The following is a 22,070-nucleotide window of genomic DNA, read 5'->3' as shown; positions in this document are numbered from 1 at the left end:
AGAATAATATGAAAAGATGCCCCAGAATTCTTACTACATGGGCAAATGCAAGTAGACACTAAAGCAGACATGTCATGAGGGGTGACAGGTCCTCTTTAAAGGAAATGTGTCATGCATCTGCATCATATCTCTAGGATATGCCCCCATTGTCCGATAGGTGCAGGTCCCACTGAGAACGGAACAGAGAAGGTGGTGGCTGGAGGTCCAGCCACCGCCAAGCGCTCTCCCTATAGAAGTGAATGGGAGCGCACCACGCTTGCACGGCCACCGCTCACATTCATTTCTATGGGGTCGAATGAAATAGCCGAGCCATTGCTCTGATTTTTTCGGCGGCCCCATAAAAATGAATGCAGGGTGGCTGCGCATAAGCAGTGCTCCCTCCACAACTTTCAGAGATCCATTCTCGATGTAGGTGCGGGTCCCATGTCAATATCTATATTTATACAAAAGAATGGACAGCTCACAAGAAGTTAATTGCATACAATTTAATCCCAACCTATAAAATTAAAGGGTTTCTGTCACCCTGCAAAACTCTTTTTTTTTTTTTGGATAGTTAGATTGCTCATAGTGTGATATAGCAGAATATAATGCTCTTACTTACATTCATGCGGCCGATTCTTTATAAAACGAACTTTTATAATATGTAAATTCGGGCTCTACCAGCAAGTAGGGCGTCTCTTTGCTGGTAGCTGCTGCAGAAATCCGCCCCCTCGCCGTGTTGATTGACAGGGCCAGCCGTGATCTTCTCCTCCGGCCGGCCCTGTCAGTAATTGATGACATCACCGAAAGAGAAGACGTCATCGGCGCAGGCGCACTGAGGGAGTGCTGAGGAGACGAGCCTCCTCATCTCAGAGCGCCTGCGCCGAATGACGCGAGGCGCGCGATTTTTGAATTACTGACAAGGCCGGCCGGAGGAGGAGATCACGGCTGGCCCTGTCAATCAACACGGCGAGAGGGCGGATTTCTGCAGCAGCTACCAGCAAGTAGACGCCCTACTTGCTGGTAGAGCCCGAATTTACATATTATAAAAGTTCGTTTTATAAAGAATCGGCCGCATGAATGTAAGTAAGAGCATTATATTCTGCTATATCGCACTATGAGCAATCTAACTATCCAAAAAAAAAAAAGTATGAGTTTTGCAGGGTGACAGAAACCCTTTAAGCCAAGTGTTGGCTAATCATACATATACATAAATATACTTTCCTATGCTGACATACATATACCGTATGGCAGCATGCAATCAAATGTATTATTAGATCCAAGACTTGACAATAAAAGTTAATGCATAAAAATATATATATAAAAAAAAATTTAAAAAATGATCACGGTCCCTCCTTTATACTAAGCTGCTGAGCTCTCGCAGCTTACTCTATAATGTATGGACTGCAGCCCTACGTTTTTTTCTTATTCAATTTTCCTATTGGTGTATTTTCCTTGAGTTGATAAGGTATTCAATAGAACATATGCGAGTGTTCAATGTCTCAGTTCACACTAATGAGTGCGTTAGATAGTTAACAGTGGTGATGTGCGAGTCCACTTACATATCCGGACAGTTTGCCGCCTTTTGATGTAACAAATGATTTTCTTTTGCAGCGGTTATGCGCTTCTTACCCAATACAGGTGGTGTCTGCACGGTGGAGTCTAATGGCATACAGTTCAGATGTCAGCCGCTCCACGGGTAGTCTCCGGCCATCGATGACGCTGCGCACCTGCGCAGTACGATGTTCCGGACGCCGACTGCTCCACGTGTGGACCCCGATCACTTTTCTGCACCCCTGTTACAATTGGTGCAATACCCCTACCATCGGGAATCGAAAAATTGGAAAATCTACGAGTGCGAGGTTGAACCAGTATAGTGCAGTGATCTGCAGGCCGTGAGCAGCCGGAACTTTCTATTTTGCGCAGGTGTCTAGCACTGTTAGGAATCGGGGTCCACACGTGGAGCAGTCGGCGTCCGGAACATCGTACAGCGCAGGCGCGCAGTGTCATCGACGGCCGGAGACTACCCGTGGAGCGGCTGACATCTGAACCGTATGCCATTAGACTCCACCGTGCAGACACCACCTGTATTGGGTAAGAAGCGCATAAGCGCTGCAAAAATCATTTGTTACATCAAAAGGCGGCGAACTGTCCGGATATGTAAGTGGACTCGCACATCACCACTGTTAACTATCTAACGCACTCATTAGTGTGAACTGAGACATTGAACACTCGCATATGTTCTATTGAATACCTTATCAACTCAAGGAAAATACACCAATAGGAAAATTGAATAAGAAAAAAACGTAGGGCTGCAGTCCATACATTATAGAGTAAGCTGCGAGAGCTCAGCAGCTTAGTATAAAGGAGGGACCGTGATCATTTATAAATTATTATATATATATATATATATATATATATATATATATATATATATATATATATATATATTTATATATATTTATGCATTAACTTTTATTGTCAAGTCTTGGATCTAATAATACATTTGATTGCATGCTGCCATACGGTATATCTATGTCAGCATAAGAACGTATATGTATGTATATGTACACTTGGCTTAATTTTATAGGTTGGGATTACATTGTATGCAATTAACTTCTTGTGAGCTGGCCATTCTTTTGTATATTTATTGTTTGGCTATTGGGTGGTAGCAGGCCGTGCTCTATTTTGATGAGCTTCCCATAATTAGTCTTTTGAATATCTATATTTAAACAAAAAACATAAAATACTGCAGTTTTTGTACTGGCCACTAAGCCTAATAGTAGTCCCCAGTTCTTGGTCACTTTACTGCAGCTATCTGCTTATCATTACAGGCAGGATTAGAATGACAAATAGCATATCTACATACAGATAACACAGGATCCACCAGTCACAATAGATTGTCAAAGCTTATGTACTCCCTCATGACCTTTGCACATCAGAGAGCATGCCTACAAAACTCCCCCATAAAAGTCAATCAGGTCCCCTCCTGTCCATTGAGTCTATGTAATGTGGCTGCTGTAAAGCAATTTTCTAGTTACTTTAGAATGTACTTTCCGTTACAAACAAGCTCCAGTTGTGAGATATTTTCTTCACTGGATGAGTATGGTAGCATGTGCTCAGTTCCATCCTTCAACCGCTACCAGCTATAGCTACTGTTAGAAGCTGTGAGAGTTAAAGTAGAAGAGCTGCAGGAGAAAGGACACTTGCCCTGAAAAAAATCTAGCAAAGTAACTGGGGCAATAAATGGGGAGATCTCTAGATCCACGTGAAGTACAAAGATGGAAATAAATCTGTTACAAAGAGACTGATGTATTACAATGTCCGATTTCCATTTTACACATAAATCAAGGCATAACCCCTTTAATGACATCACAACTGCAGCAGTAGTTGTGATGTCATTAAAGAGCATCAGCATTGAGTGGGCTACTTACATCCCGGACATCCCTCCATTTTCACCCCGGCAGCCCCCCTGACATGAGCATCGGAGGAGTTCATGCTCCGATGCTCTCCTTTGCCCTGCGCTAAATTGCGCAGGGCAAAGGCATTTTTAGGTGTTCCGGTGACGTACCGGGGCTCTCCATGGGGCTGACAGGAACCCCGGTGATGTCACCGGCACTGATGGGCGGGATTTAGCTCTGCCCTAGCCAGTAAAACGGCTAGGGTAGAGCTAAAGCCCGCCCCTCAGAGCCGGTGACGTCACCGAACACACTGCCGGGCGGAAGTTACCGCCCGGCAGTGTGTTATTGTAAACAAAAGAGCCCGTGCCCTGCGCGATTTAGCACAGGGCACGGGAGCGCATCGGAGCATGAGATGCTCCGATGCTAGGCTCAGGGATGCTGCCGGGGTGAAAATAAGGGTATGTCCGGGTTCAACTCTGAACCCGGACAACCCCTTTAACAAATTAGTAAGGCCTCTTTTACATGAGCGACAATGTGTATTTTATGAGCAGTTGGTGTGGCACCACTGTGTCAACCAACCCGTTTGACTTTCGACTAAACCTAAGAGCATGATCCTCGAAGTCACCTGGTATTTACACTTTAACCTGTATATAGGGATCTGGATTTCGCTGCAGGGGAGTAGGCCGCTACCTCCTGGAGTAGTCCTGTATAGCGATGGACGAACATCTGCCGGGACAGTTCGCGAACGCGATCAAATGTTCGCGAACAGCAAGTTAGTGGCGGGTCCCATTCATTTTAATGGCAGGCGAACCTGAAAAAAATTCAGCTCATATTTGCAGCCAAGAAATAATTACTAGAAGTGCACAAATAGTCCCACAACATGGACAGTGACATACCAAATGTATAATTCGAATTTGCGATCTCCATTAATTTTTTTTTTCAATGCGAAATATCGCCAATATAATTTTCGCGTACGCGCATGCGCAAATGCACTATACAGTACCCAAATGCACTATAAAGAAAATATATTGGTATATAACACCCCGCTTCAATCTGTTTTTTTGGGGGACTGGTATATCACACCAGTAGAAATTATTTGTTCCAATAACGCTTGTCCCTCTATATACCTGCAGTATCGCAGCAGAACCGCACACTACTGCCGCACAATACAAATGCACTATAATATACTTTCTAACATAGAAAGTATTAGGGATCGGCCGATATTGATTTTTTAGGGCAGATACCGATAATTTGTGAACTTTCAGGCCGATAGCCGATAATTTATTCCAATATTCTGGGAATTTTCATTTTTGAAAAAAAAAAATCCTACACAAATCTGCTGAAAATTAATGTTTATTGTTTTTATTTTTTTTCAATCTTTTTTTCATTTATACTTAATATTCAATTTTTTTTTTTTTTACTAACTTTTAGCCCCCTTAGGGACTAGAACCCTTGTACTATTCACCCTGATAGATCTCTATCAGGGTGAATAGGATCTCACACTGTCCCTGCTGCTCTGTGCTTTGTGCACACAGCAGCATGGAGCTGAACATGGCAGCCAGGGCTTCAATAGCGTCCTGGCTGCCATGGTAACAGATCGGAGCTCCAGGCTTACACTGCTGGGGCTCCGATCGGAGGAGCAGGGGAGAGGGGATCCGCACTGCACCACCAACGTTTTTAATACTGGGATGGGGGTGGGGGGCGCACTGACAAGAATAGGACATGTTCTATTTTTTTGCGGAAACAGAAGTACAGATGTGGAAGTGCGGATCTGCAAATGCGGATGTGGATCCGCAAATGCGAACAGCACATTCTGGCCCCATTGAAAATGAATGGGTCTGCACCAGTTCCGCTCACCCACTTATGGGGGGGGGATCTGTGGGGGGGGCGCTCTTATGGGGGGGGGATCTGTGGGGGGGGCGCTCTTATGGGGGGGGGGATCTGTGGGGGGGGCGCTCTTATGGGGGGGGGGAATCTGTGGGGGGGGGCGCTCTTATGGGGGGGGGATCTGTGGGGGGGTCGCTCTTATGGGGGGGGGATGCTCTTATGGGGGGGGGATCTGTGGGGGGGCGCTCTTATGGGGGGGGGATCTGTGGGGGGGCGCTCTTATGGGGGGGATCTGTGGGGGGGCGCTCTTATTGGGGATCTGTGGGTGGCTCTTATTGGGGATCTGTGGGTGGCTCTTATTGGGGATCTGTGGGTGGCTCTTATTGGGGATCTGTGGGTGGCTCTTATTGGGGATCTGTGGGTAGCTCTTATTGGGGATCTGTGGGTGGCTCTTATTGGGGATCTGTGGGTGGCTCTTATTGGGGATCTGTGGGTGGCTCTTATTGGGGTCTCTGGATGGCACTGTTATGGGGATTTGTGTATGACAGTTATGGGGGGGGGGAATCTGTGGATGACACATATATAGCATCTTATGCTATGTGTCATCCACAGATCCCCTCCATAACAGTGTCCCTGTAGTGAATAACCCTCAATACAGGGGGTGGGGGTCGCATCTGCTTTTATAATGACAGTGGGGCCCGTGCAGTGACTGTATTCTACTACACGGGCCCCGCTCACTGTATATTATCATATCTGTACTAGGTAATTGTTATGTATATAATCGGGTAATCAGCGCCTGTATTACTTACAACTACAAGCGCTCGGTAGCAGAGAGGAGAGAGGAGGCAGGCCGGGAGGACAGGCGCTGGCAGCGCGAGTCACTACATCATGCGCCCACGTCGCCTGCTTCATTCATAAAGTGGGCGGCGCAGAGACTCACGCTGCCAGCGCCAGTCCTCCCGGCCTGCCTCCTCTCTGCTACCGAGTGCTTGTAGTTGTAAGTAGACAGGCGCTGATTACCAGATTATATACATAACAATTAATACAGTCACTGCACGGGCCCCGCTGTCATTATAAAAGCAGACGCCGGCCCCCAGCCCCTCCTCCCTCACAGCTGATACACCCGCCGCGCGGCATCGCGGCGGATGTATCATTGAAAATTCGGCAAAATCGCAGCATTTGCCCCATAAGACGCACTGCTATTTCCCCCCCACTTTTGGGGGGGGAAAGTGCGTCTTATAGGGCGAAAAATACGGTACTCAGCGGCACCAAATCAGAAACCATATCTCCTACCACAATCCGGGTGGTTCCAGTGCACATCGATGAATCCAGGAGGGAAAGCAAAAAAACACCCATCCCTGGGCTAGATGATGATGTGGTATTGAGGGACAGGGTGGGCAAAGAACTGTCCATGATATTGCCCTACAGGGGGGTGGTATTCTGGCCCTGATAGCCTAACCACAGACCACCCGCCCTGATAAGATCGACCCCGTCCGGAACCTTACACTATATAAAAATGGTCCTAGTAGGCCCCTAGCCCCTGACTTCCAGGTGATCACTACATAGATCTATGTGTTTTTGACTTATTATAAAAGTATATTATAAGTATATCACACCCCTCTGTGTATCACACATATCGATAGCACACCTATATTAGTCCTTAAAGGGTTTCTACCACCACATTTTCACCTATTTAGCTGTCAGACACTAGCGATCTGCTAGTGTCTGCTCTACCTAACCATGCTATTGTAATCCCTTTCTGTGCAGCGGTTACCCTAAAAAACGTAGTTTTATTGGTATGCTAATGAGCCTCTAGGTGCTATGGGGGCGTCTTTTCAGCACCTAGAGGCTCCGTCCACTCACCATTTCTGCCGCCCAGCGCGCTCCAGCCCGCCCCTCTCCTCTAGCACTGAGCCTTATAAGATAAGATGCCTTTATGGTCACTGTACAATACAATGTAGATGGCGAAACATGTCGGGGGGCAGTGTTTAGTTTTTTAGGCAGCAGACCCAGTAAAAGTGTGCTAGCTACTGAGTAGCTAGTAGGTAGTTTAGTAAGCAATTGCGCCGACACCAGAACTGAAGCACATGAATTGAATGAACGAAAGGAGACAGTCAGAAGGCAGCAAGTGTAGCAATTGAACAGCTATCAAATAATAGTTACAAACAAGGGCAACATAGTTATACAAATGTGTCAAAAGAAACAGACACTGAATAGCTAGTAGGCAGTATAGAAAGAAATAGCGCCGTTACAGGAATTATAGCAGATCCAATGTATATATGAAAGCAGCTAGCAAGAAGTCAGCAAGTGTAACAAATACGCTGCCACTGCAAAAATAGCTAATGAAAGAGGGAAATAAACGCGAGTACAGCACACAAAAAAAGGGTCTACTGTAGATAGTTTTAATATAGTAGGTTAGACAAAACTGTTCATAATTTATTAAATAAGCAAATAATAAAAGTTACATTTTAAAAATACAAAAAAACAAAATATGCACATGTCAAGAGCAGGCAATTAGTAGTCTCAGACTAAATGTAAATACAGTACACCACTTATAACCCGTGACAATTCTGAATAGGAATCATTGACCACGGCTTTCTGAAAACAGTCCTTCAGCCAGTTTTCAATCCAATTACAAACTATACTTTCTAAGCCAATCAACCTTATTTTATGTATTAAACTTCTTTGAGGGACAGTATCACATACCTTTGCAAAATCCAAGAACACTAAATCCACAGCCGCCCCTATGTCCAGGCTTCTACTCACCTCTTCATAAAAATGAATCAGGTTAGTCTGACAACTTCTGTCTTTGGTAACCCCATGCTGGTTATCCCTTATGATACTATTAACTAGGGTTGTCCCGATACAGATACTAGTATCGGTATCGGGACCGATTCCGAGACTCAGCCGCCGATACCCCGCCCCGATACATAAATAGAATACTTTTTTTTTTTTTTTTACATCAAGCGGGCTGGTGAGCGGTGCATAGAGGGGGCAGTGAACGGCAGCTGAGAAGGGGTGGAGAGAGCCGGCAACGATAATTATTGCTGGTATGTGACTGGGTATTACTTACTGCATGGGTGTCATGCGGCCCGCAATGAATATTTTTGCGGCCCGGCAAAGATGCAGCATCGGGAGAGAGGAGGGGCTGGAGTCCGTAACTAGGGGCGGGGCCCGGTGCAGTCACTGTACTCTTACACCGGGCCCCGCCGCTCACCAAAGTATTTATAAACGTGAATCCTTATCCTGTTATTAAGTTGAACTAACGCTGCCCTCTCCCATGTTCCCATGTTCCCCTGTATACCCCTGTAAGCTCCCATAGCAGGCAGAGCAGACGGCAGCAGTAACGTCACTCACTGACGTAGAGCGCCTGCTCCGCCCACTTTATGAATGAAGCAGGCGGAGCAGACGCGCGACGTCAGTGAGTGACGTTACTGGTGCCGTCCGCTCTGCCTGCTATGGAAGCTTAAGTAAGTGCTGTGGGGATACAGGGGGATACAGGGGAACATGGGAGAGGGCAGCGTTAGTTCAACTTAATAACAGGATAAGGATTCACGTTTATAAATACTTCGGTGAGCGGCGGGGCCCGGTGTATTGGGGGACACTGTTATGAGGGGGATCTGTGGATGACATATAGCAGTGTCATCCACAGATCCTCCCCATAACAGTTCCATCCACAGATCCCCTTTAACAGCACCATCCACAGATCCCCCACCAAATAACAATGCCATCCTCAGATCCCCCCACCCCATAACAGTGCCATCCACAGATCCCCCATAACAGTGCCATCCACAGGTCCCCCATAACAGTGCCATCCACAGATCCCCCATAACAGTGCCATCCACAGATCCCCCACATGACAGTGCGTCATCCACAGATCCACAGATCCCCCAAAACGGTCACATGACATTTAAAAAAAGTATCGGTATTCGGTATCGGTGACTTCTTGAAAAAAAGTATCGGTACTTGTACTCGGTCCTAAAAAAGTGGTATCGGGACAACCCTACTATTAACACTTAACAGTCACATACTCCTGTATATAGTCCCTTAAGAGTCCTTCAAATATTTTTCCCACAATAGAAGTTAAACTTACTAGTCTATAATTGTGTATAAATGTGGTATCTGTTTTTGAATATGGACAGCACATACTGTACCAGTACCTAGAGAATATCTAAAAATTAGGTCAGAGCAGGCAGAGTTTGTATAAATCCGTAAAACAAGTGCAACGTCAGGGCAGGCAGCAGAGGGTCAATATGGTCATCAGGCCTAAATCAGGCTAGACAACAGAGGGCCAGAGTCAGGAAACAGGCAGAGTTCGGTACACGGGCAGACAAACCAAACAGCACACCTTCGCAAGCTAGATAACCTATTGTTCAGGCAGAGTGTGAGAAACAGCACAGCATACACTCACCTAAAGAATTATTAGGAGCACCTGTTCTTTTTCTCATTAATGCAATTATCTAGTCAACCAATCACATGGCAGTTGCTTCAATGCATTTAGGGGGGTGGTCCTGGTCAAAACAATCTCCTGAACTCCAAACTGAATGTCAGAATGGGAAAGAAAGGTGCTTTAAGCAATTTTAAGCGTGGCATGGTTGTTGGTGCCAGACGGGCCGGTCTGAGTATTTCACAATCTGCTCAGTTACTGGGATTTTCACGCACAACCATTTCTAGGGTTTACAAAGAATGGTGTGAAAAGGGAAAAACATCCAGTATGCGGCAGTCCTGTGGGCAAAAATGCCTTGTGGATGCTAGAGGTCAGAGGAGAATGGGCCGACTGACTCAAGCTGATAGAAGAGCAACGTTGACTGAAATAACCACTCGTTACAACCGAGGCATGCAGCAAAGCATTTGTGAAGCCACAACACGCACAACCTTGAGGCGGATGGGCTACAACAGCAGAAGACCCCACCGGGTACCACTCATCTCCACTACAAATAGGAAAAAGAGGGTTCAATTTGCACGAGCTCACCAAAATTGGACTGTTGAAGACTGGTAAAATGTTGCCTGGTCTGATGAGTCTCGATTTCTGTTGAGACATTCAAATGGTAGAGTCCGAATTTGGCGTAAACAGAATGAGAACATGTATCCATCCTCTGATGGCTACTTCCAGCAGGATAATGCACCATGTCACAAAGCTCGAATCATTTCAAATTGGTTTCTTGAACATGACAATGAGTTCACTGTACTAAAATGGCCCCCACAGTCACCAGATCTCAACCCAATAGAGCATCTTTGGGATGTGGTGGAACGGGAGCTTCGTGCCCTGGATGTGCATCCCTCAAATCTCCATCAACTGCAAGATGCTATCCTATCAATATGGGCCAACATTTCTAAAGAATGCTATCAGCACCTTGTTGAATCAATGCCACGTAGAATTAAGGCAGTTCTGAAGGCAAAAGGGGGTCCAACACCGTATTAGTATGGTGTTCCTAATAATTCTTTAGGTGAGTGTATATAGCAGAAGCTGATTAAAACTTTAGAAACAGCCTACCAACTGCACACAGAACCAAAGAAGGGGTTAACCACTGCAATACAGCAGAATGAGGCTAGGTTCATGACTGTATGCCTATTAGACTGTACCATAAGAATAGCAATAGAAAGAGTCAGTCTTACAATGATAAACTATAATACACTAGTATACAAGGTTTACCAAAGCATTATACAAGTGATCAATTGATTGCATTGTGACATTGCACAGTGGGACAAAAAAAATAAAAATGCCAAAAAAGGTATATATATATTATATATATATATAATAAAAGTTTTACATAAAAAGTGAAAACATTTTTTTTTAAGAAAATACATGCACACATATATGGTATTTATGCCATTTGTCATAACCCATATAATAAAGAGAATATGTTCATGAAACCACCCAGTGAACATCATTAAAAAAAAATTACAATGAAATTGCATGTTTCCCCCTTCCCTCCAAAAATAATAACTGTTATGGATAAGTTAAGGGTCTTTGAATACAGCAAAATGAAAAAAAAACTTTTTTTTTTTGCATAAGATGTGCTATTATTGTGCAAAAGTAGTAAAACAAATAAAACTATAAATATTTGGCATCACCTTAATTGTTCAGATCCATACAATAAAAGTAAAATGTAATGTAAAATGTCAATGTAGTAAATTTGAAGTACAAATATAACACTGGCGAAATGGCTTTTTCTCCATAAATGCCCCTCGAAAACACTTTAGAAATATAAGATCACACTTACCGATTTCCCATGAGCCCATGAAAGAATCGCTCCAGCCCAGGACAGGAAACACCTATGGAGAGCTTTAAAAGGGGTTGTCCGTGTTCAGAGCTAAACTCTCTGATATGAGCATCGGAGCATTTCATGCTTCAATGCTCTCCCGTGCCCTGTGCTGTATCTCGTTTAAATTTGTCTTGTCGGTGACGTCCCTGGCACTGATGGGCGGGTTTTAGTGCTCCCCTAGCTCTGAACCCGGACAACCTCATTTACACAGACATAGAAAAGGATTCTTTACGGTAAGAGCAGTGAGACTATGGAACTCTCTGCCTGAGGAGGTGGTGATGGTGAGTACAATAAAGGAATTCAAGAGGGGCCTGGATGCATTTCTGGAGCGTAATAATATTATAGGCTATAGCTACTAGAGAGGGGTCGTTGATCCAGGGAGTTATTCTGATTGCCTGATTGGAGTCGGGAAAGAATTTTTTATTCCCCTGAAGTGGGGAAAATTGCCTTCTACCTCACAGTTACCTCAACTTGCAGGATAACAGGCCGAACTGGATGGATAAATGTCTTTTTTCGGCCTTATCTACTAGGTTACCATGTTACCCCTACCACTGCAGTTTATATCAACAATACCATCTTTAGTCAAGTTTAAAGGGGTTTTCCGAGATATTTTTATTGATGACCTATCTTCAGGTTAGGTCATCAATATCAGATCGACGGGAATCCAACACCCAGCACCCCCGCCGATCAGGCGACTGAAAAGAAAGCAGCAAGCCATGCAGCACAGCCTTCCCTTAATTGTTTACGTGCTCACCATTAACATTGCAGCAATGAGCAGGTGTAATTACAAGAAGCCCCATTACACTTCAATTGGAGGGCTCGTTCCTATAATCTTGAACGTTCCGATATTGATGACCTATCCTGAGGATGGGGCATCCATAAAAATATCTTACAAAACACCTTTAAATATGTAGAAATCTACATATTTCAGCGTTTTTTGTTCACCAAACAAGGGAGGAAAAAGGTGGGTGCTGTCATGGGCTCATGGAAAACTGATTACCAATTAATGTAATCTTATACTTACCCTACACCAATGACAGAACCTTGAGAGAACAAACTAGAATAGCAGACAAGAGTTTTACAACTGCCTGAAGAACCTTTCTGCTAAAAGTTAAAGGCCACTTTACACCGATAGCCGATTGTCGAGAGGGAAGCGTTCCTTTTCTGCCAAGCTCGTCATTTACATTTAGCAATCTCCTGCTAATGCCATCGCTCATCCTCATACAGAATCATTGTTTGCTGGCAGCAGAGGCTGTTTAGACAGCACAATCTGCTGCTGGCAAAACAACGATTTAGGTGACCGCACAAATGATCTCATCACCCAATGAATGAGCGTTTCGCAATGAGCTGCAATTTTACACAGGCAGAGAATTGCTAACCAACGTTCCTACGAATGCATGTTAGCAATTATCTGGCCTATGCTTGGCCAGTGTTGAGGGGAAAAGGGGCCCTTAGCTGTTCATTATTTTCTAGGCCTAATCTCTAATGTCTAAACAAATTAGGTGAGCAAATTAGGTGAGCTCCAAGTTGCAGCCCTATAAATTTGATCAACTGAAGCACTGGCTGTCATCTAAGAGTCTGCCCTTGTTGAATGAGCTTCAAACCCGGAAGCTAAGGAATAGACTAAACATACGGCCCTTACAATCCAACTAAATCTTTGCACAAGACTATCACACTTGTTATTAAACTGGACAAACAAGTGAGAGAATCTCCTCTAATCTGTAGTAGAGTTTAGGTAACTAATCAAACATCTGGCATCCAAAGAACGTAAGTTCTGCTTGACATTTTGAGGTCTGATATTGGGTCGGGGTCCTACATGGATGTCTAATGGGGGTCTGATCTGAAGTTTAAAACTGGGGTCTTATATGGGGTCTGACAGAGGTCTAAAGGGGGTTTGGTCTGAGATGGGGGGGGGATCTGATCTGAAAGGAAAATAAAGGGTTGTTTTTGTACTGACGCACTATCTGTGTGGCATCAGTATTTTCAGGGGGACTGTTTCTGCAGGAAAGTATTGGGAAGCACAGTGGACACAGTATTAGGGGTGGCAGGATGGGGTGTTGAGAAGGTGGGAAGAAGATGGAAAAGAAAATAAGATGTCTGTTGTTTGTTAAACTCTGCAGAGATGAGGCACGGCTGAAAGAAGTCACCATGGTGGTCTGGTCTAACAGGAGAAGAAGAGGAAAGAGAATATCTACATCAGAGAAGAGAAGTCACTGGATGTAAGAGGTATGTGGCGCTGTATTACCCCGTATGTTCTGTAGCACCGTATGTAATGTTTTCCAAGCATGTCTTTAACCACTTAAGGACCACAGGTTTATACCCCCCTAAAGACCAGGCCCTTTTTTACAAATCGGCACTACACTACTTTCACCGTTTATTGCTCGGTCATGCAACTTACCACCCAAATGAATTTTACCTCCTTTTCTTCTCACTAATAGAGCTTTCATTTGGTGGTATTTCATTGCTGCTGACATTTTTACTTTTTTTGTTATTAATCGAAATTTAACGATTTTTTTGCAAAAAAATGACATTTTTCACTTTCAGTTGTAAAATTTTGCAAAAAAACGAGATCCATATAGAAATTTTGCTCTAAATTTATAGTTCTACATGTCTTTGATAAAAAAAAAATGTTTGGGTAAAAAAAAAATGGTTTGGGTAAAAGTTATAGCGTTTACAAACTATGGTACAAAAATGTGAATTTCCGCTTTTTGAAGCAGCTCTGACTTTCTGAGCACCTGTCATGTTTCCTGAGGTTCTACAATGGCCAGACAGTACAAACACCCCACAAATGACCCCATTTCGGAAAGTACACACCCTAAGGTATTCGCTGATGGGCATAGTGAGTTCATAGAACTTTTTATTTTTTGTCACAAGTTAGCGGAAAATGATGATTTTTTTTTTTTTTTTTTTTTTCATACAAAGTCTCATATTCCACTAACTTGTGACAAAAAATAAAAACTTCTATGAACTCACTATGCCCATCACGAAATACCTTGGGGTCTCTTCTTTCCAAAATGGGGTCACTTGTGGGGTAGTTATACTGCCCTGGCATTCTAGGGGCCCAAATGTGTGGTAAGGAGTTTGAAATCAAATTCTGTAAAAAATGACCTGTGAAATCCGAAAGGTGCTCTTTGGAATATGGGCCCCTTTGCCCACCTAGGCTGCAAAAAAGTGTCACACATCTGGTATCTCTGTATTCAGGAGAAGTTGAGGAATGTGTTTTGGGGTGTCTTTTTACATATACCCATGCTGGGTGGGATAAATATCTTGGTCAAATGCCAACTTTGTATAAAAAAATGGGAAAAGTTGTCTTTTGCCAAGATATTTCTCTCACCCAGCATGGGTATATGTAAAATGACACCCCAAAACACATTCCCCACCTTCTCCTGAGTACGGCAATACCAGATGTGTGACACTTTTTTGCAGCCTAGGTGGGCAAAGGGGCCCATATTCCAAAGAGCACCTTTCGGATTTCACAGGTCATTTGTTACAGAATTTGATTTCAAACTCCTTACCACACATTCGGGCCCCTAGAATGCCAGGGCAGTATAACTACCCCACAAGTGACCCCATTTTGGAAAGAAGACACCCCAAGGTATTCCGTGAGGGGCATGGCAAGTTCCTAGAATTTTTTATTTTTTGTCACAAGTTAGTGGAAAATGATGATTTTTTTTTTTTTTTTTTTTTCATACAAAGTCTCATATTCCACTAACTTGTGACAAAAAATAAAAACTTCCATGAACTCACTATGCCCATCAGCGAATACCTTGGGGTCTCTTCTTTCCAAAATGGGGTCACTTGTGGGGTAGTTATACTGCCCTGGCATTCTAGGGGCCCGAATGTGTGGTAAGGAGTTTGAAATCAAATTCTGCAAAAAATGACCAGTGAAATCCGAAAGGTGCTCTTTGGAATATGGGCCCCTTTGCCCACCTAGGCTGCAAAAACGTGTCACACATCTGGTATCTCTGTATTCAGGAGAAGTTGAGGAATGTGTTTTGGGGTGTCTTTTTACATATACCCATGCTGGGTGAGATAAATATCTTGGTCAAATGCCAACTTTGTATAAAAAAAATGGGAAAAGTTGTCTTTTGCCAAGATATTTCTCTCACCCAGCATGGGTATATGTAAAATGACACCCCAAAACACATTCCCCACCTTCTCCCGAGTACGGGGATACCAGATGTGTGACACGTTTTTGCAGCCTAGGTGGGCAAAGGGGCCCATATTCCAAAGAGCACCTTTCGGATTTCACAGGTCATTTTTTACAGAATTTGATTTCAAACTCCTTACCACACATTTGGGCCCCTAGAATGCCAGGGCAGTATAACTACCCCACAAGTGACCCCATTTTGGAAAGAAGAGACCCCAAGGTATTCGCTGATGGGCATAGTGAGTTCATGGAAGTTTTTATTTTTTGTCACAAGTTAGTGGAATATGAGACTTTGTATGAAAAAAAAAAAAAAAAAAAAAATCATCATTTTCCACTAACTTGTGACAAAAAATAAAAAATTCTAGGAACTCGCCATGCCCCTCACGGAATACCTTGGGGTGTCTTCTTTCCAAAATGGGGTCACTTGTTGGGTAGTTATACTGCCCTGGCATTTTCCAGGGGCCCTAATGTGTGGTAAGTAGGTAAATGACCTGTGAAATCCTAAAGGTGCTCTTTGGAATGTGGGCCCCTTTGCCCACCTAGGCTGCAAAAAAGTGTCACACATGTGGTATCGCCGTATTCAGGAGAAGTTGGGGAATGTGTTTTGGGGTGTCATTTTACATATACCCATGCTGGTTGAGAGAAATATCTTGGCAAAAGACAACTTTTCCCATTTTTTTATACAAAGTTGGCATTTGACCAAGATATTTCTCTCACCCAGCATGGGTATATGTAAAATGACACCCCAAAACACATTCCCCAACTTCTCCTGAGTACGGCGATACCAGATGTGTGACACTTTTTTGCAGCCTAGATGCGCAAAGGTGCCCAAATTCCTTTTAGGAGGGCATTTTTAGACATTTGGATACCAGACTTCTTCTCACGCTTTGGGGCCCCTAGAATGCCAGGGCAGTATAAATACCCCACATGTGACCCCATTTTGGAAAGAAGACACCCCAAGGTATTTAATGAGGGGCATGGCGAGTTCATAGAAATTTTTTTTTTTTTTGCACAAGTTAGCGGAAATTGATATTTTTAATTTTTTTCTCACAAAGTCTCCCGTTCCGCTAACTTGGGACAAAAATTTCAATCTTTCATGGACTCAATATGCCCCTCACGGAATACCTGGGGGTGTCTTCTTTCCGAAATGGGGTCACATGTGGGGTATTTATACTGCCCTGGCATTCTAGGGGCCCTAAAGCGTGAGAAGAAGTCTGGAATATAAATGTCTAAAAAATTTTACGCATTTGGTTTCCGTGAGGGGTATGGTGAGTTCATGTGAGATTTTATTTTTTGACACAAGTTAGTGGAATATGAGACTTTGTAAGAAAAAAATAATAATAATTCCGCTAACTTGGGCCAAAAAAATGTCTGAATGGAGCCTTACAGGGGGGTGATCAATGACAGGGGGGGTGATCAATGACAGGGGGGTGATCAATGACAGGGGGGGTGATCAATGACAGGGGGGGTGATCAATGACAGGGGTGGTGATCAATGACAGGGGGGTGATCAATGACAGGGGGGTGATCAATGACAGGGGGGGTGATCAATGACAGGGGGGTGATCAGGGAGTCTATATGGGGTGATCACCACAGTCATTGATCACGCCCCTGTAAGGCTTCATTCAGACGTCCGGATGCGTTTTGCGGATCCGATCCATCTATCAGTGCATCCGTAAAAATCATGCGGACATCTGAATGGAGCTTTACAGGGGGGTAATCAATGACAGGGGGGTGATCAGGGAGTCTATATGGGGTGATAACCACAGTCATTGATCATGCCCCTGTAAGGCTTCATTCAGACGTCCGGATGCGTTTTGCGGATCCGATCCATCTATCAGTGGATCCGTAAAAATCATGCGGACATCTGAATGGAGCCTTACAGGGGGGTAATCAATGACAGGGGGGTAATCAATGACAGGGGGGTGATCAGGGAGTCTATATGGGGTGATCACCACAGTCATTGATCACGCCCCTGTAAGGCTTCATTCAGACGTCCGGATGCGTTTTGCGGATCCGATCCATCTATCAGTGCATCCGTAAAAATCATGCGGACATCTGAATGGAGCTTTACAGGGGGGTAATCAATGACAGGGGGGTGATCAGGGAGTCTATATGGTGTGATCACCACAGTCATTGATCATGCCCCTGTAAGGCTTCATTCAGACGTCCGGATGCGTTTTGCGGATCCGATCCATCTATCAGTGGATCCGTAAAAATCATGCGGACGTCTGAATGGAGCTTTACAGGGGGGTAATCAATGACAGGGGGGTAATCAATGACAGGGGGGTGATCAGGGAGTCTATATGGGGTGATCACCACAGTCATTGATCACGCCCCTGTAAGGCTTCATTCAGACGTCCGGATGCGTTTTGCGGATCCGATCCATCTATCAGTGCATCCGTAAAAATCATGCGGACATCTGAATGGAGCTTTACAGGGGGGTAATCACCACAGTCATTGATCATGCCCCTGTAAGGCTTCATTCAGACGTCCGGATGCGTTTTGCGGATCCGATCCATCTATCAGTGCATCCGTAAAAATCATGCGGACATCTGAATGGAGCTTTACAGGGGGGTGATCAGGGAGTCTATATGGGGGTGATCACCACAGTCATTGATCATGCCCCTGTAAGGCTTCATTCAGACGTCCGGATGCGTTTTGCGGATCGGATCCATCTATCAGTGCATCCGTAAAAATCATGCGGACGTCTGAATGGAGCTTTACAGGGGGGTGATCAATGACAGGGGTGTAATCAATGACAGGGGGGGTGATCAGGGAGTCTATATGGGGTGATCACCACAGTCATTGATCATGCCCCTGTAAGGCTTCATTCAGACGTCCGGATGCGTTTTGCGGATCCGATCCATCTATCAGTGGATCCGTAAAAATCATGCGGACGTCTGAATGGAGCTTTACAGGGGGGTAATCAATGACAGGGGGGTAATCAATGACAGGGGGGTAATCAGGGAGTCTATATGGGGTGATCAGGGGCTAATAAGGGGTTAATAAGTGACGGGGGGGGTGTAGTGTAGTGTAGTGGTGCTTGGTGCTACTTTACTGAGCTACCTGTGTCCTCTGGTGGTCGATCCAAACAAATGGGACCACCAGAGGACCAGGTAGCAGGTATATTAGACGCTGTTATCAAAACAGCGTCTAATATACCTGTTAGGGGTTAAAAAAAACACATCTCCAGCCTGCCAGCGAACGATCGCCGCTGGCAGGCTGGAGATCAACTCTCTTACCTTCCGTTCCTGTGAACGCGCGCGCCTGTGTGCGCGCGTTCACAGGAAATCTCGGCTCACGCGAGATGACGCCTATTGGCGTTAGTGTGACCTGGGAGCGCCGCAGAAATGACGCCTTTCGGCGTTAGCGTGGCGGGAAGTGGTTAAAGGGGTTGTCCGTTTTTTTTTTTTTTTGTACGAGTGCTGCCTTCTCTGCTCCGTTTACCTGCTCATCACTGCAAATGCTATGGCGAGCTATGGCGCTGCCCTCTCTTCAAACAGCTGGGGGAGCAGAGGGCATTACTACTATGGACGGGGCACAGAGGGCATTACTTATGTGAATGGGTTACAATGGGTATTTCTACTATGGAGGGAGCACAGAGCCAGAGGGCATTATTACTGTCAAGGGGGCACAGTGGGCATTATTACTGTGAAGGGGGGCACAATGGGCATTACTACTATGAAGTGGGCATTATTACTGTGAAGGGGGCACAATGGGGATTTCTACTATGGAGAAGGCACAGAGGGCATTACTGGCACAGTGGGCATTACTGTGAAGGGGGCACAATGGGCATTACTGTGAGGGGGCACAATGGGCATTACTACTATAAAGGGGGCACAGTGGGGATTATTACTGTGAAGGGGGCACAATGGGGATTATTACTGTGAGAGGGCACAATGTGGGCATAACTACTGTGAGGAGGCACACATCTGTACAAAACTACTGTGAAGGTTGTACAATGGGGGCAAATAGGGCACCCTAGGCATGATTTGGGAGAAGAGGGATGAATATGATTTCTCCCAACTTACAGATAACCATAAACTTTCTCTGTAAGTGGGCTTTTAAAACCTAGGCAGCTGTGCTACTGGTACTTATCTCTTCCTGCACAAAGACTACCACTCTTAGGAACTTTTGCGACTGCGGATGGATCAACACGATTAAATGTGATATATATATATATATATATATATATATATATATACACACGCGCACACACACATTATATATATATATATATATAGATATATATATTATATATATATATATATATATATATACACATATACATATACATACAGTGAGGAACAGAAGTATTTGTACACCCTGCAATTTGGCTCTCCCACTTAGAAAGCATGGAGGGGGTCTGAAATTCACATTGTAGGTGCATTCCCACTCAGACAGAATAAAATAAGGAAATCAGGAAATCACATTGTATGATTTATTTATTATTTTTAATAATTTTTCTTCCACTGAACATAAGTATTTCAACACCTGAGAAAATCAGTGTTAATATTTGGTACAGAAGCCTTTGTTTGCAATTACAGAGGTCAAACGTTTCCTGTAGTTCTGACCAGGTTTGCACACACTGCAACAGCGATTTTGCAGGGTGTTCAAATACTTCTGTTCCTCACTGTATCACAGTTACATAGTTAAGGGTTGGAAAAAGACAAAAGTCCATCAAGTCCAACCTGTAATCTTGCTATATTGATCCATCGAACAAACCCCTGGATCAGTATCCATCTTCCTTTTAAAGAGGACCTTTCACCAGTTTTTACTTTATAAAAGTGATACCTCACACACTGTAGCCCAAGATGTCATATCGGTAATTTTTTTCATATGCTCCTCCGAGGCGCCGCTGTGCCCCGCGTTCTTAGCTTCGGACATCAGCTTTTCTCAGTGGGTGTCTATCTGATTGTGGAGCTGTCTAATCACAGCGGAGCGCGTCACAGCCAGGGAGAAGGCGAGCTGTTTTTTTCTCAATGGCTGCGACGCTGTGATTGGACAGCGCCACAGCCAGATAGAAGAGACACCCACTGAGAAAATCGGATGTCTCCTCCTCCCTGTTCCGATGCTATCGCTTTTATAAAGTAAAAACTGGTGAAAGGTCCTCTTTAAAGGAGGTGTTGGGCCAAAAGGGAAAGGGTGTGTAGAACATGATTTCTATACACTGTCAAAGGCCTCAACGTTATTTTGAAATAAAGACAGACATTTTTAGAAGCCATCTACTGTATTTGCTGTCACCAGCTCCTGCGGCAGGCCAATCCAGAGATTCACAGCCCTTACTGTAAAGAATGCTTGTCTCCTCTTTTGAATATCTTTTTTTTCTCCAGGTGTAGGGACTGGCCCCTTGTTTTTTGAGGGGGTTCAACACAGAATAGCTTCCCTTGATATTTTTGTATGGTCCTTTTATATGTTTGTACAGGTTAATCATGCCCCATATAGATGTCTTTTCCCAAGACTAAACAAATTCAGTTATTTTAATCTTTGCTCATAGCTAAGATCTTCCAGGTACTTTACGGGTTTAGTCCATACCTCTTAATACAAGACAAAAGTTTGTTGGTCTTAGAGGCAGACTACTTTTATTGCTTTTATTTAGTTTATGATCTACTAATATACTCAGATCCTTATCAGCAAGTGACTATTCCAGTTTTACTCCCCCCTAGTACATATGCTGCATGCAGATGATTAGCCCCGAGGTGCGTAACTTAACATGCATCTATATTTTTTTTAATCATTCTCTTTTTATTTTGTTTATCAACAACAAAAAGCATATAAGTACATATACACTAGATCTTTAGAAAAGTTCGAACCAGTGCAACTGGTCAATAGAGCTATACATCGTAAGTCACAAGTATAACCTAAAGCAAAATCAGGAATTGTGAATCCTACGAATTCTTATGCATTTATGATTCCAGAATCTGTGTATAACAAACATCAACATAAAGGGAAAAAAACAAAAACAAAAAGTCGAGCAAGTTCACTCCATAAGTAAGCCTGACATAAGCTTAAATCCATATACCCGCATAATGCTATTTCTAACCTCACACCACATTCACCTGTTCAGATACCAACAGAATGTTGTAGTAGGGAAGAGCAGTTTGGCTCCTAACTTGTCAGTTCCCAGGGTTCCAACATACCATTAAATCCTAATTTCTACTGAGGGGGGGGGACCCTGAGCGCTCTGATCGGGATGAGTGTCTTTCCTCTGCTGTGTTTCGATATGTGTCAACCATGGTTGCCAAGTGTTCAAGAAGCCTTGCCTATTAGGAGTCTCCCAACTCGCCAACTCCTCCATTCTGCACAGGTGGTTCATTTTCTCGTACCACAAGGATACGCTTGGCGGACATTCATAGAATATAGAACATTCATCTATATTGAACCTCATTTGCCAAGTGGAGGTCCAAACAGTAAGTTTGTCCAAGTCAGCTTGTAACTTATTACC

At 44.1% G+C, this 22,070-nt stretch overlaps 1 protein-coding gene across 3 annotated transcripts in view; it reads right to left on the bottom strand.

Annotated features, from left to right (window-relative positions):
- The window catches only part of SLC25A17 (solute carrier family 25 member 17), a 490,576-nt gene that overhangs the window by 376,685 nt on the left and 91,821 nt on the right, over positions 1-22,070 (bottom strand). The gene's annotated exons all lie outside the window — the stretch shown is intronic.

This window comes from Bufo bufo, chromosome 9 (assembly GCF_905171765.1).
Source record: "Bufo bufo chromosome 9, aBufBuf1.1, whole genome shotgun sequence".
NCBI classification, from domain to species: domain Eukaryota; kingdom Metazoa; phylum Chordata; class Amphibia; order Anura; family Bufonidae; genus Bufo; species Bufo bufo.
This window is presented reverse-complemented; position numbering and strand designations above follow the sequence as displayed.